The sequence below is a fragment of the Callorhinchus milii genome, unplaced genomic scaffold (assembly GCF_018977255.1).
Source record: "Callorhinchus milii isolate IMCB2004 unplaced genomic scaffold, IMCB_Cmil_1.0 Scaffold5, whole genome shotgun sequence".
Lineage (NCBI taxonomy): Eukaryota > Metazoa > Chordata > Chondrichthyes > Chimaeriformes > Callorhinchidae > Callorhinchus > Callorhinchus milii.
Window position 1 is genome coordinate 49322744 of NW_024704746.1, and position 16273 is coordinate 49339016.

General features: G+C 44.3%; 1 long non-coding RNA gene across 1 annotated transcript; it reads left to right on the plus strand.

Moving 5' to 3' along the window:
* Positions 1-6655: 6655 nt before the first annotated feature.
* LOC121849238 lies at positions 6656-8399 on the plus strand. The gene is made up of 2 exons (XR_006085173.1): positions 6656-6798; positions 8060-8399. It is a non-coding gene; the product is annotated as an uncharacterized LOC121849238 (long non-coding RNA).
* Positions 8400-16273: the final 7874 nt, after the last annotated feature.

Consider the following 16273-nt stretch of genomic DNA (forward strand, 5'->3'; position numbering starts at 1 on the left):
GTCCAAAATCCCTCGTATTTGAGAACTGTGTATCGGTCGCCGTCTGGTCTCTGGTGAATTCCAGCTGGCATATCATTCCAATTGAAACCCAGGCATGGGAGCACCAGTCCTGGGTCCCGCCACATGGCTCTGACTATTAGGTCTCTCTGAATTCTCTGTGACTGTTAAACCACCTACTGCCCCCATCCCATGGCTCACCGAGCACGATAGCTGTGTAAGTTCAACCATGTTAAACCAACGGCAACAAAAATAAAATCAATTGGAGTTTTAGTTTGACTTTCCAGGTTCTCACACATGCTGGCTGTGTTACATTCTGTTGTGTTTGGTGTCTTGTTTTCACCCTCCCCCCCCCCACTTCCAGATAACTGAAAAACGCTAATAATACACGTCACCCAATTGGTATAAAAGCTGGGGTCAGGAAGGTGAGGAGCATCTCTCAGAGCGACAGTTGTGAAGGTTGCTGTTTACACTGAGGGAAGTGAATGGTGATGTTTCTCCCTCCCTCAACCCCCTGTTCCCAGCCCAGGCCCAAACAGTAATAATTTGCACTTACACAGCCATCCTCAGCACTCCACACTCTGGCTGAAGGGTGGGAGCTGAAGAGTGTTGTCAGGAGAAAGACAACTGAAAGCATGCGGGATGAGGTAAGTCTTGATACTGGCTTTGAAATCAAACCACATCTGAATGCTTTCCCAATGAAACATGCACGATACTTAAACTGAAACCCAGCTCTCTTTCTCTGCATCCCACCCTTGATGATTTTATTAAAAATAGCAGTCTGTTGGGTAACGCTTGTAGCAGACAATGTTTGATGAGGTAACAGCTTGGCTCAGTCACTTGCACTCCTGAGTGGATTCAAGCCACATTTCGGGATTTTGAATTCAGTCTGGGTTGGCACTCCAGTGGGAAGCGTTGCAATGTTATAGGCTCCATCTTTTGGATGAGATGTTAAACTGAGGCCCCGTCTGTACAACAACAACAACAACTTGCATTAGCATTGTGGAGTTGCACTGTGGCAAGGTTGAAAGCCAAAAGAGGGATAAGGGGAAGTTGACGATAGGTCAAAGAGGTAAATCTTAAGTGGGATTTAAACGGCAAACCATCACAAATGGTGATTACGTCAAACAGGTAGGATGTTCACGCTATCTTATTTTAGGATTGATTAAAAACAGCTCACAGAAACAGCAGAGAAAGACCACGGTTGCAACAAGAGGAGAGAAACTGGTCACTGGGATATTTGCCTGTTTGAGTCAGGAAAAGGAAGGGACGGGTGAGTGGAGTCTCTTTGGGGCTGATCTGGTTGTAAAGTGATGTGCTAGTTAATGGAATATCGACTACGGGGATTGATGCTTCAGCTCATCCTCCAAGGCATTGCTGATGACAGATCAGCCCAACTTGGCACATCGGCAGATCAATCTGGGGACAGGGATTCTTCCCATTCAGCTCCGTTTAACTCTTCACACAAAACCCCAAGTGGGTAGGGTGGTCCTGGACAAGCAGATGGAAAGCTTGCCAGACTGTGCATTCAATGGCTAACTGCAATTTTAGCTGGTTAGACTCCCAGCAATGACCCTAACACACACTTGGAGGTCCCTAAGGCTTGACTCTTGTTTTAGGAAGCTGACGGGGCAGATTCTCTTATGGAGAGTAGTAGAGTGTTATTTTGTGGCTCTGCTGGCGTGTGTGTGTGTGTATTTGTACGTTCTGTACTGAAGTAGATCTGAAGAAACTATTACGGGTGTGAAATTGTTTTAATTTGAAAAACACTGCCAGCTAAAACCACATAGCTTGCCATTGATATTGCTGTCTTGCAGGGTTAACAGGAGCCGAGTGGGATGACTCTCTCCCACAGTGACTGGTCTGCCCTTCCAGGTCCTGCCGGTGAGCCAGGCTGGCTGTGCGTCATCAGCTGTGCCCTGAAATAATGCTGACCCACCTGGCTCAGAAACTGGACTACCGAGACCGCCACAGAGGCCGGCTCGATTCCGACATCCCATTGCCAGGTGTATTACCTTGGAGCCAATTTCAGCATCTGCCTTCAACGTGGTGGGAGGAACTTTACAGCACAGCTTGTGATGTGATAGCCACCTTGATGTTCCCGAGGTTCAAGTCCAATGCCGTGTACCAGGCTTACTCAGCACCAGCTGCTCAATCCAAGTCCTCATGCGCGGGGCTTGGGCAAACAGATGTGGCTGCTGTTAAGCCAAGTCCGCCTTCAGGTTGCTTGGTGACAGGTCAGTGTAGGCTGGAACCCTCCCTCCCTGCAGCTGCTTCCCCTGTTTGCCACAAATCCACTTCACTGCTTGATCCTGGACTTTGCAAATGGGTTGGAAGAAATTTTCACTGCATCCCTAGGAGTTCAGATCCATAAAGGAGGACTGTAGTACAGAAGGTCCCCAGGTGGGTCCACCAGCAGCACAATATCATCTGCAAACAGAAACGCTGCAATCCTGTCAGAGAGGCCTGGAAGTCCTTACACTAAATCCTTCCCCCTCGATGCCATCCAACACATTATTGATGAACACATTGAACTGGGTGGGTGACAATGGGCAGCCTTGCCTTATCCCCCTTTCCAGAGGGAGAGGCTCAGCAAGTCCTCCCGATGCTATACAAATGTAATCTATACAAATGTAATCTTGAAGTTGTTGATCTTTACACCCACAGATCTTGGAGCTAGAATACACATTCCAGATAAAAATCCAGGATTCGGCCATGTACTCCCATGGCTTTCAGTTTTATCATGAGGGCCTCATGAGGCATTAGGTCAAAAGCCTTGCAAAAACCGATGAAAGCAACATAGACCTCAACATTATGACGTTCCTCGATTTCATACAGAGCTACAACCTGTCCCACATATTCCTCACGAGACCGGAAGCCAGCCTGCTTCTTCCTGATCAAACCATGAGTCTCCAATGCGTTGTGATACAATTGCATTGATGACCCGAAGCACCACTTTAAGAGCCACTGAAATCAGTGAGATCCCTCTGTAGTTATTGGTTTCACTAGGGTGCAACGGTTCTCATTCCTTGATGTACGTGCAAATTTTAGTCGCACTTTCGTACTAAGTGGCCTCTGCTCACTCCTAATCCTGTCAGTGTGAGTCCCTGTCTCAAAGGTGACTCAACCGAGTGAGAGTCACACACAGACCGGTATTCCCAGTTAACTCCAATGCCCGGTAATCGGAATTTACAGACTAATTGGAGTCTACTCACACTAGCAGAACTGCAATGTCAATAGTTACTCTCCGAAGCGTTTACTCCTTTTCCTGCTTTAGAATATTACAGAGAATCAAGAGTACATTTGGTAGAAACAACAGCTCTTTATTAAGACCTAGCCACCCAAGGCTACCTTGCATATAAGCAACACAACAATTTAAGATATACAACAATAGGATCAAATATAACTATCACACATAACTGTAATAACTAGCAGCAAAATATTACATTAGTATAGAGATATTAAACCAACCTGACTGTACAGTAATCCTGTACATGTCAGTATGTCCACATTACTACCACTAGTTAGCGACTACAAGCTACGCTGAGCATTACTTTTTATAGGTGTGTGGCTCCAGTCACCGCATGATGCAAATGCTCGGGCTTTTTCCCGCGCTAGCGCCCATATGTTATTTTACTCTCCAGGCTGCTTGTTAACTGACTGTCAATCAAACAGCCCTGGACCTATACATTGGTGCAATTCGTACTCTGCTTGCTAAGTTTCGCCCACAAAAATGCAGTCAATTCACTTTACAGTATATTCTGTGAAGCCCTTTGAGACGTCTAGAAGATGTGAAAAGCACTATATCAAATTCAAGGATTATTATTATTAATGCAAAGCAGCTTCTGCAACAGAATCCATTTAAAGGGGCAGGCCTCCCCATTTCATAGAATCAGCGTAGAAGGAGGCCATTCGGCCCATCGTGTCTGTGCCGGCTCTTTGAAAAGAGCTATACAATTCAATCCCACTACTCCACTCTCTCCCCATAGCCCTGAAAACTTGTCCTCCCCAAATAATTATCTACTCTCTTAAAAGTTGTTATCGAATTGGCTTCCCTTTCATTTTTTTTCATACTTTTCATTCCCTTTCAGGCAATGCATTTCAGGTCCGAAAAACTAGCTGTGTGAAAAAAGTTCTCCTCACCTCCCCTCCATTTCTTTTAAAAACTATTTTAAATCGGTGTCCTCAGGTTACTGACCCATCCACCATTGGATATAGTTTCTCCTGTTTAGCCTATCAAATCCCCTCATAATTTTGAAAACTTCTATTAAATCTCCTCTTAATCTTCTCTGCTCCAAGGAGAATAATCCTAGTTTCTCTAGCCTCTCCTCATAACTGAAGTCCCTCATTCCTGGTACCATCCTGGTAAATCTCCTTTACTCCTTCACCAATGCCTTGATATCCTTCCTAAAGTGTGGAGCCCAGATGTGAACACAGTACTCCAGCTGAGGCCTAACCAGTGTTTTATAAAGATTCATCATAACTTCCTGACTTTTGTATTCTATGCCCCAATTTATAAAACCAAGTATCCTGTATACTCTTTAAACAGTTGTATCTGCCTGTCCTGCCACATTCAAAGATTTACTTATATGAACCCCCAGGTCTCTCTGTTCCTTTAGCCCCTTTCACATTGTACCATCAGCTTATATTGCCTCTCCTCATTCTTCCTCCTAAAATGCATCACTTCTCATTTCTCCACATTAAACTTCATCTGCTACCTGTGTGTCCATTTTACCAATCTTCTCCTCACCGTTTACTACTTTTCCGAAATTGTACTCCCTATACCCAAGTCCAAGTCATTTATATAGATCAAAAACAGCAGTGGTCCCACTACTGACCCCTGGGAGAAAATCATTGTTCACCTCATTCCAGTCAGAAAAACAACTGTTCACCACCGCTCTCTGCTTTCAATCTCCCAGCCAGTTCTGCATCCATGCTGCCACTGTCCCTTTAACACCATGGATTTCTATTATCAAACGCCTTTTGAAAATCCATATAAACTACATCAACTGCACTACCTTCATCCACCCTCTCCGTTACTTCATCAAAAAACTCTATCAGGTTTGTTAAGCATGATTCGCCTTTAACAAATCCGTTGTGGATATTATTTAAGGGAAATATTTTTATTCATTATTATTATATCATTATACATATATATTATTTACACATTACTAAGGACTCCAAAAATAGGGTAGTCATGACAAGGGTCTTGTGGATAGAGACCTGTTGCCCAGCGCTAGAAGGGCAGCTCCAAGAAACGTTGGGGGTTGCTGTAAGATCCTTACCATTTTCCATCTCCTTTGTCTCCATGTCTACCATTGTAGTGCACAAAAGCATTATACTGATCAAGTGTCTCAGCCTGGCTCAGTCACTCACACTCTTTGCCTTTGAGTCAGAATTTTGTGGGTCCGAGCCCCACGTTGGGACCTTGAGCTCACAGACCAGGGTGACTGTCCAGTGGAGTGCTAAGGGGAGTGCTGCATAGTCAGAGGTGCCATCCTTCAGATGAGCTGTTAAACCAAGATCCCATCTGTGCCCTGTTCAGATGGATGTAAACGATCCATGAGTCTATTCGAAAAGAGAAGGCAGTTTCTTCCAAATTTCTGGCTGAGAAACCCTCAGATACAATCGATCATGCAGCCCGCTTGAGCTGGCAATAAACCAAAATAAATAAAGATAAATGCAGTACTCCGCTAGTGTTAGTGAGACATTGCTATATGCAATATGCGTACATCAGCTTACAATATAGACACAATCACTGCTCTTTACAGTAAACCCTGTGAAGTACTTTTAGATGTCCTCCAGGGTGTCAACCTAGACTGAAAGGTGCGATATCTAATTTAAGGCTTATTATTATTGTTCTTTTTCTCTTCATTAGCACATACAGTACAGATAAAGTCACGTTTGGGGAAATAATGTAACCTTAAAGAGGGGAAGAGCACGAAAAGCAGGGAGGTAGATCTTAGGTGGGATTTGAAGATAGATAGAGGGGTTGAGGTGGAGAGTTTCAGACAGCGAGTTCATTTGCCATCCTCAGGGTCCTGGCCTTGGTGATTGCTCCCCATCCCACCCTCCTCTCCTGCCCCCTCTGTGTCGAGCAATCAGACTTTAATTCATCTGCTCTTTGTTACTGCACCTCTTTATTAGGGGTGGAAGCTGCTCAGTGAGGAGAAGGGACCTGGCATGAACAGAATGCTAAGTGGGACCCATAATGGCACCTTTGTGTCCTGCAGCGTAAGAAGGCTTGGAAATGTGGTTGTGTTGGGTTAAACCGAGGAGAGAGTTGATAATCTGGCCTCCAAACGAGTGAGCCATTTTATGGTAAAACCAGATTAGGTTTCAAGTAGACAGAATTTGCTATATCTCGCAATGGTCTTTTGCATCAAGGCTCTGGTTACCAGCTTAACCACTGAGACTTTTTATTCAGAGTTACACAGGGTCCAGCTCCTCGTTCACTCACTGGCTGTCCAAATCAGAGCGCTGCATTTATCTTTATTTATTTTGGTTTATTGCCAGCTTAAGCGGACTGTGTGGAATATAAAGTGGTCTCCCAGTGAGAGAATGAGATAGATAGAGAGATTTCTGGGCTTTCATAAGTCAAAACAGCTGTCACAGTGGAATCAATGACCCCCCCCCCCCCCTCCATGATTCTGAGCCGAGGAAGGGTCGAATACACAGGTCTTCAGGCACGACATGAAGATGGGGAAGGAAGGGAAAGCGCGGCTACTAATTGTGGAACAGAGGGCACGAGGAACATGCAGAAAGCTGGAACCATTCGAGTGGAGGCAGCGGGTTGGAGAGGTAGGGAGGTGCCAGGGCATGAAGGGATTTGAAAACGAGAGTGAGAATCTTGAAATCGATCTGTTTGGTAATAAGGAGCCAGTGGAGCCTGGATAGAACTGGTATGATGGATGTACTGAGTTTAGTACGGGAGATTTAGTACAATCTCCCAGTGTCCTGGCTGTCAATCCCCTGATAAAGTTGATCATTCACTTCACGGCTGATTGTGGAATGTTGCTGTGTGCAAATTAGCTGCCGCGATTATCCACAATACACTGTCACTCCACTTTACAGGATATCCTGTGAAGCACTTTGACGCATCTTAACAATGTGATCAGGTGCTATATCAAATGCAAGGACTCTTATAACACAGGCCTCAGGAGCCCTGCATTATTTTGGAGGTCCCGTCTTTTGGATGAGACCTTAAACGTTAAACCCCTGTCTCATCTATGCCTCCATTTCATCTCGGCAAATGTTTTCTCCTCCCGCCCAGTCAACTGCGGGGTACCCTAGGGCTCCATCCTTGGCCCCCTTCTTTTCCTTATCTAATGCTTCCTCTGGGCGATGTCATGCCCGGGGAAAACATCCACATATATGCAGATGACACACAAATCTACTTTGCCTCCTCCAGTACCAACTTCAGGTCCGCTGATGTTCTATCAGCTTGTCTGGCAGATATCAAGGCCTGGATGAGTGTAAACGGAAGCCATACTCCTTGGCTCCCATCAACGTCTTCAGGACCAACGTCTTTCCACCTCGTCCACATTGCCTGCCTCCGACCATACCTTACCCCCAATGGAGTTGAAACCCTCGTGCGTGCTTTGTCACCTCCCGTCCGTATTACTCAAATGCATTCCTCGCTGGTCTCCCAATCTCCACTATTCAAAAGATCCAGCTCATTCAGAAATCTGCCGTCCGCATACTGACCCGGAGCAAAGTCCGAACCCACATCTCACCAGTTCTGGCCAGGCTCTACTGGCTCCCCATCACCGAACGGATCGACTTCAAGATCCTCACACTCATGTTCAAATCACTTCACTCTTTGGCACCTCCCCACCTCTCCGACCTCCTCACTCTCCAATCCAGTGCAGGGGTCCATTCTCATTGAGCGTAGGGATGGAGTGGGTGGTACTTTATTTCACTAGGTTTTGGAAGGTTGAGTGTTTTGTAGAACACTTAGTCACAAAGTTTTATGATTTGAGCTGAACATCGTTGTGTTTGTACTATTATGTATGTTTTTTGTCCAGGTTAATCTGAAACAAAATAATCTATTTCTTAACAGATAAATGGATCATGGGGAATAATACCAGAGGCAGTTTCCAGAAGCTGATCCTGCAGACAGAATTTGGAATATGAGGATGAACTCTCAAATCATTTTCAAATCTGTCTTTCTGTGTGAAAACATTCCAAGGTGTTGCACTGAACTTGAGGGAAGTTTGTTCCTGTAATTCTGTGAGGCAGTAAGTTTAGAAAGCCATGGAGTTAACACATTTTGTGTAAAATATGTAATCTATGTAGTTGTAAATTGCTTTTTAATAGCAACAGCAATTTAATCAGAATTTCATTTGCTGCTCATCAATAGTTGGAATAAAGTGACATGAAGGTTTTTTCCATCAGTTCAATGTTCTTTATTGGTGGTATGTTTATTAAGTTACAAGTGGGCATCTCTGAAAAAGTATTTAAAAGAATGTTGATCCAATCTATGGGCAAGTCTGAGCAGGAAAAATCTGAGGCATGTTATAAGTACACTTGACTAATGGGTATTTTCCCTCAGGAATATATTTATAAAAATTATGAGATCTCAATTTATTTCCTGTTTTGAAGAAAGGATGAGGTTTTAAAAATAATACATACTAGCTGGAAAACAAAGACCAAAACATCGACATCTTTAGTACAAGCTAACATTTAAGTAACTCCCCCAGGCAGAGTCTTGAAGGAGGCAAGGGATGGAGTTCCCTGGAGCAGGCAGGTTGATACGATAGGGGATCAAGCATGGAGTCTGGTGCAGGAGAGGACACGAGCTGAAGAGTTCTGGATGATCTGCAGTTTGTGGAGGGAAGAGTTGGGAAAGCCGACAAGCAAGGAGTTGGTGTAGTCAAGCCGAGATGTAATAAAATGCGTGGATGAGGGAGTGTTAGAGCCACACAAGGAGAAGTGATGTCATCAAGTTCACGAACTGCACCTTTTTCATACAATGACAACTTGAACTTATATAGTGCCCTCCGCGCAGTGTAGTGTCTCAGAGCACTTAACAGTGGCGGAGCCTGACACCGAGCCGGGGGGTTCGGAGGAGATGACGGTTAGCACGATCGAAGAGGCAAGTTTTCAGGCAGGACTTGAAAGAGAGGAGCGAGGGAGAAAGGCAGAGGGATTGAGGGAGAGTGTTCCAGAGTTTTTGAATAAAATGAGATAAATAAATAAATAATAATAATTAAAAAAAAACACAATAATGAAATATTTAGGTAAGAGTTTAACAGAGCTCACCAAAGAACCACATCTAAACATCACAAATTTTAGTAACGACCTGAACTTGCGTTTTTACACAAAAATTATACAAAATATCAAATGTCAGACCTTGGGTCTGAAAAAGAAAAGGGCAGGGGAGAAATAATAATAATAATCCTTGCATTTGATAAAGCACCTTATCATGTCTTCGAGACGTCTCAAAGCACTTCACAGAATATACTGTAAAGAGAATTGGCTGTATATTTTGTGGATGAAATGCACCCACAAAATAGAATCATTTTTATTAATGAAATCTCAGTATATACTACACCTTGTTGCAAATCATTATCTTTCACCTCAGTACACATTAGCCTTTAATCACAAATTGCATTTGACATTCACCTCAACATGCACTGACTTTTCTCTCAATGTTCATTGATCTTCACATCATTAATTGTATCTTCACACATTCTTCTGCATTGTGTCAGCCTGCAGCCTGGATCAGTTGTAGCACTCTCATCTCTGAGTGAGAAGCTGTGGATTCAAGATCAGGACTTGGAATCACATAGTCTTAAATCCTATGTAGTGCTGGGGGTGTATTGCATTGTTGGAGGTGCCATCCTTCAGATGAGCCGTGATACCATCCGCATGTTCAAGTGGATGTTAAAGATCCCATGACACTATTTGAAAAGAGAAGTGAGTTTCTCACAGTGTCTGGACAACAATTCTCTGAAATAAAATTGGTCGCTCACTCCATGGATGTTTGCTGTGTGCAAACTGGCTGCAGCGTTTACCCACAAAACACAGTCATCACTGCACTTCACTGTGACTTCTCGACGACGTGATAAGGCACTATATCAAGTGCAAGGATTACTATTTACCTTAACATCAATTAACATACTGACCTTCGCCTCAATAAATGGATTGATCTTCACCTCAATAAGTGCCAAGAAATTGATTGACTGAATATTTGAATAGATATTCCTTAAATATATAAGGATGCAAATTTCCAAATGGAGCAAGTAAGCACAATGATGCACATTTGTGATTATTAGGTTTGTACATTGCATTTGATATAGCAGCTTATCACTTCATTGAGGAGTCTCAAAATATGCAATTGGGAAAATTATGCAATAATGTAAAATGCACAAGTATAATTCATAATAGACGTTACGTTTACAGTGCCCTTCACATTAGGAGCAAGTCTCAAAATGCTTCACAGGATTTACGTGTGTAGTTTGTCAGGAAATGTGCAGGCCAAATTTGTTCACAGCAATGTTCCTTAAACATCAGTGAGGTGAATGAGCAGTTATATTTAAGGGAATGTTGACCAGGACAGAGTGAGAAACTCCTTTCTCTTTTTGTAAAGTGCATTTGGATCTTAAGCTCCCACCTGAACACGGCACAGATAGGACCTCAGTTTGATATCTCATCTGAAGAATGTTACCTCTGACAATGCAGAACACCTCTGGCACCGCAATTAATTGTCACCCTTGATGATTGAATTCAATGCCCCAACTAGGGCTTGAACCCACAACCTTTATCTCGGAGGCAAGAGGCCTACTAACTGAGCCATGCTGATACACAGCAATTATATAAATGGCTTGTGGAAATTGTGCATATTTAGAAAATTTGAAGGTGAAAATTATGCACAAATTGCATAAGATTGCAAATAATATTCAACGTGTTAGTGACATCAAAACTTAAAATGGGCAAATCACATCAATTTGCAAATTATACACTTGCAAATAACATGAGCAAAGCGCGAAAATAAGCAACTATATTAATACAAATTACCAGTTTGCCAAAGTGAGCAAGTTTCACAATCGAGAATTCTGTAAGTGTAGATGGTGTAAACATTTATAGTGATATGGAAACACGCAAGCACAATTTGTACAATTACATGTAAAGTGACCATGTGAAAATTATATCATAGGCAAACCCAGTTAATTCGCCACAGCAATGTTCCACAAACAGCTGTGAAGTGAATGACCAGTTTTGCCAAATTTTAAATTTATTCATGGGGTTTGTTGGACACCTAGAGACCTTGTCTTTTCCAAAAGTGCAGCAGGATCTTTAACATTCACCTGAACAGGTGCAGACCAGATCTTGGTTTAACGTCTCATCTGACATGATGTGAGTTGATATAACGATGTCACCTGAAACTGCAATTTGTACCTATAAAAACACAGGTTGTATATAAAAATATAAAAATATAAGGTTGTCCCCTTACGCCGGAATATTGTGAGTCACCGCTGTGTATAAACTGTATATCAATGACCTTATTGAGGTGGGATTAAAGTCGAGCCAGATCTTTGGTTTGACAGGGAGCAGATCCATTGGATGTCCTACAGAATGTACCTCAACACTTGTGGCCAGCAGAACGGTGGATTATCATTGAGGTCCTGGACAGCGATGGTGACTGTGGTGAATGCTGTCTGCGTGCCTGTCAGCAGGGCTGTTTGACTTCCTTCTTCAATTTCAACAACCCATTCCAGGAAGAGTCGGTTTCTCTGTTCAGTCGCTGTGCCACCTGCAGCAGCCCTGACTCTGCAATGCAAAGCTACAGGTTATCGCCCTCCAGCCAACACGCCACACTCCCCAGTTACCTGCTGATACTCCCCTGTAAATGCTGGTTATACAATCGTCCTAGGTTGGGGAGGTTTGACAAGGCTGGATTTAAATCCTCCCTCTGTGGCGGCCTCTAGTCTGGGTCTGCAGTACTCCAAGGAGCTGCTGATGACAGCCAAGCCCAGTCTGCTTCATTGACAGGACTTGTTAGGGACGATCAGTCACTGAGAGCAGGGATTCTTCCCATTCGGGAAGCCTGTTAACCCTGCAAGCCAGAGACTTAATGAGTAAGGATTGTCTGAGATGAATCAGCAGCGGGAAATTTGTCAGACTGTGCTTTCAATGGCAAGCTGTACGATTTCACTTGGTCAACCTCGGGGATTCCCACAAGCCTTGGCTCTTGTTAATTTGCGTCTAATACTCTCCGGAATTAGATAAGCAGAGTGCGCCCCTCCGGGTAGAGAGTACTCACTCCATTCTAGCTACAGGGCAATGTCTGGGTGGAATACAAAATAGCAATCCTTGCATTTGAACAGGATCTTCATGCCATGGGAACGTCTGCAAAGTGCTTCACACTTTGTAGGCAATTTGTGCAGAGTGTCCCACAAATAGCTATGAACAACAACAAAATTACATTTGTATAAGTGAGTGACCAACGTTATTTGGGGGATTTCCAGGGCACTCCCTTCACTTCTTTCAACTGAGTCACTATTGCAACTGAATTAACATCTGCCTTAAAAGCAGACCTTGGTTTAATGTCTATCTGTAGGACGGCATCATTAAGAGTGCAGCACTCGCCTGCACCAGCCTGGAGCGTCAGCCTGGACTCTGAGTTTAATGTATCTGAGTTAATTTGGATGTATGGGTTGCCAATGCTATATATCAAGCTGCTGAATCCAACCACCATCATACTGACCCCACGCTGTGACTGTAGCCACCACGAAGCTGGCTACCTCATCCTCCCACATACCAAAGGATACTTCAGTCTTGACACACACACAGGCTGGCAGATGGCACCAAGCACAAAATGACTGTAACACAGACCAGGCCTTTATATTGTCCGTTTGCTTCAGCTGGGCTGGGGTAGGTTGGGCCATGTTGTGCTGGACTGGGCCGATCACTGTCCCACACTGGGAGAATACATGAAGGGATACTCACAGGTTGAAGATGGGAGAATTGTCATTGATGTTGAGGATAACGAGCCTGAAATTTGCAACCGCTGAGAGTCCCATGGAGTCACTCATCATCACTTGCACCACATGCCTGGGAGGCATCAACAACTATGTGTGTTACTTACTAACAATCTGAGCCAACAGATTGAATAGAAATCCAGCTCATTCAACCCAACCCAGGCCAAAAAACATGCCAACCAAGCCCAGACCCACCCAAACTGAGACCCTCCCAACCCAGGCCATCCAAGCCCATTCCAGGCCAGCTTACCTGTACTCAGCTTCACTCTCATAAACCAGTGTTGCTTTGAGAAGAATCTCCATGGGAATAATGCCCAGCAGTAAGGTAGAGTTGACAGAAAATTTAAATGAAGGAAACAGATTGTTCTGAGGTGCATGAAAATTTCTATCACAATACAGAGGCTCCAGGTTATAAACACAATGAGTGTCACCCACTAACTCAGGTACAGCAAGACCTTACCCCTTCACTTCTGTGATCCACTGCACTGGGGGGAGTACTGCATCTGTGGTCAGGAGGAATGAGAGCATTTCTCTCTCATTGTCTGGCTGAAGAGGGTTCTTACCAAGAGCAAGTATAAACGGCAAAAGGAGCCCCGGAAATCTCCAAAACGAAAATGGTGGGAATTGTGTGGAAGCACAACATAGGGTGAGGTTAGAGTGAATCTGTACAGAGTGAGAGCTCTCCAGAGTGAAGTGAGAGTGAACCTTGATTGGTAAGCAACTGCTGCTCAAGCTTCACACCTCCAACTGGTGGAACCATCACTCATTGAGCAGGGCTGTGTGTCCTCTCCTGCACCAAGCTTTGCAAGTCCATCACCCTCATTCTCATTCAGCTCCATTAGCAACCCTAACCCCAACGTACACATTTGATCCTCACATTCAAACCCTTCTTCGGCTTCGGGTCACCCGATCTCTGTGATCTTTGACCCTGGCCACTTCCTCTGCTCAACCAAATCGGACTTTCTTTATGTTGTCCTCTGCACCTCACTCCACCACACTAAGAGTGGTCGTGCTTTTGCACAATTTACTCTCTCGCTCTTTGGAAGTCTCCCCTCCTCGCTCCCTCTCCCTTCCCTTTTTCAGTGCCCACCTAAATCTCTCTTTGACCGCGCCTTTTGTTTACTCCACCTTATCACCCACTCTGTCTCTGTGAAGTCCTTTGAGACAGTAAAGTGCTCAAATGAGTCCAAGCCGCTATTAATGGGTCAGTTGAAGCCTCATTCCGTGGCGAAAGGAGCCACAGAAGCTGCCAGCAATACTCACGTCATTGACCAGGCTGCCCACTAGTCTGGGTGCTGCATTCTGAACCCTTAGAGAGACTGTGAGCATTTGGAGATCAGAGCTGCCATTTCGATCACTGGTAGACCCACAAATCAAATCTGCTTTATGTTTCGAAATCCAGAGCAGCCATGTTACTGAGAGTTACCTGCAATGTAAAGTCCTGTCTGGACAAGAATGATTCTGACTGTACCCCTTGGCTTTTTCCACCAGCTACCATTAGGATGGGGAATGAAATAAGTGCCACTGGGTCAGAGTCAACTGGGGGCGTGTTACACCCAGGGTAGTAGAACATGAGGATATAGGTTCAGGGGTGAGAAGGGCAATTTCAGGTCAGGCATCAGGATTTCTTTACCGAGAGGGGAATTAAGGCCTGCAACTGGGTTGCCAGGAAGGATGGTTTCAGTTAGTGCTGGGACTCATTTAAAGTGCAACGTAATGCAATGATGGGGTAAAGATAATAGGGATAGCGTAATAGAACATGCCTTCGGCTTCCCTCCCTGACCTCCACCCTTTCCGATCCCAACCCCCAGCTCGGATCCAAATCCCTGACTGTCCAGAGCCTTGGGACATCCTCCCGACGTGAAAGGCGCTATATAAATGTAATTTTTGTATTGAATTGTAGAGTAGACGGGGAAGGAGCTGGGAATTGAGATTAGGATGGATGGCTTCAATTGCACTCACACATTTACAATAAGTGCAACAACCTCCTGCTCTCAGGCATAAAGACTGAGACACAGAGGGTGTACTCGGGCCTCATATGTATATATGGGGTAACGTATACCTGCCCTGTGTATACCCGTGCTGTCATTGGGGTTCAAAAGCCGCTCAAGACAATCTGCCGCTCTTGGCAAAACGACCTCTTACAAGATCAATAGCTTTAGCTTTAAGTTAAGAGAACTTAAACATCACGGGAGTTAGCATAAACACTTGCAGCAGTCCCGCTTGTCACAATTTTGCCAGTTGAGCATTGAAAAAAATTGCTTCTCCCACAAATCTGCTACCAAGGGCAACAGGCTTATTTGCTATAGGCAGAGCATCCCCTCATGTGGACCTGTGATGTTGGTGGTGAACTTGCCATGTGGAGCAGGGGTTGATCATTTTACGCCACCATGTGGCTCTTTGTGGAATAAACACAAAGACATCCTGAAAAATATTTAGTCTGCCTAGCAAGTTAACAGGGTCTCTGGAGCATGAAAGATGAAGGGGTTTTCATCCTCCCACACAGGAACAATAAATTGATGCTTATTGCATTGTCCTTAGGTTCTTACCCTCTTGCTATTAAGAGCAGGAATTCTCCCGACTCGCTTCCTGTTAACACTGCAAGCCAAAGTCGTAACAGGTCCGAACTGGACAAGAAGCAGGATGTTTGCCAGGCAGTGCTCTCAGTAGCAAGCAATATGGGTTTAGCTAGTTAAATCCCAGCAGTTACCCCAACACACACTCTGGGGGTCTCCAAACCCGGAATTCAGTAAGCAAGGGAGCGTTCCTCCAGGGAGAGAGTGAACGTTTCCATTCAAATACACAGGAATTTCCATGTCGTGCATATGTGGAATTTTCAGTCTGGTTTGAACGCTCTTCAAAACAACAATTTTACATTTATATAGCACTTTTCATGTCAGGAAGATGTTGAAAAGGGCTTCACGCAGCTGACAAGGGACTTTGAGTTGGGTGTGTGGGGGGTGTGGGGGAGGATAAAATAAAAGAATCAGATGCTTCATAGCACCTTGTGTTGAAACATCTTAGAGATGTAATTGCTGATCTTTGTGTTGGGTGGGCTGCTGTCATTTACCCAAACATTGCTGGGTTATCCCACCAACCTGATGGTTTAATTCAAATCTACAGAACAAAATAATAATAATCTTTACATTTGATAAAGCGCCTTTCACTCTGAGAGGACATCTCATCTCAAAGCACTTCATAGGATACACAGTAAAGGTAAATGACGGTATGTTTTGTGCACTAACGTACCAGCCAATTTGCACACAGAAATCTCCCCAAAATGGCCATGG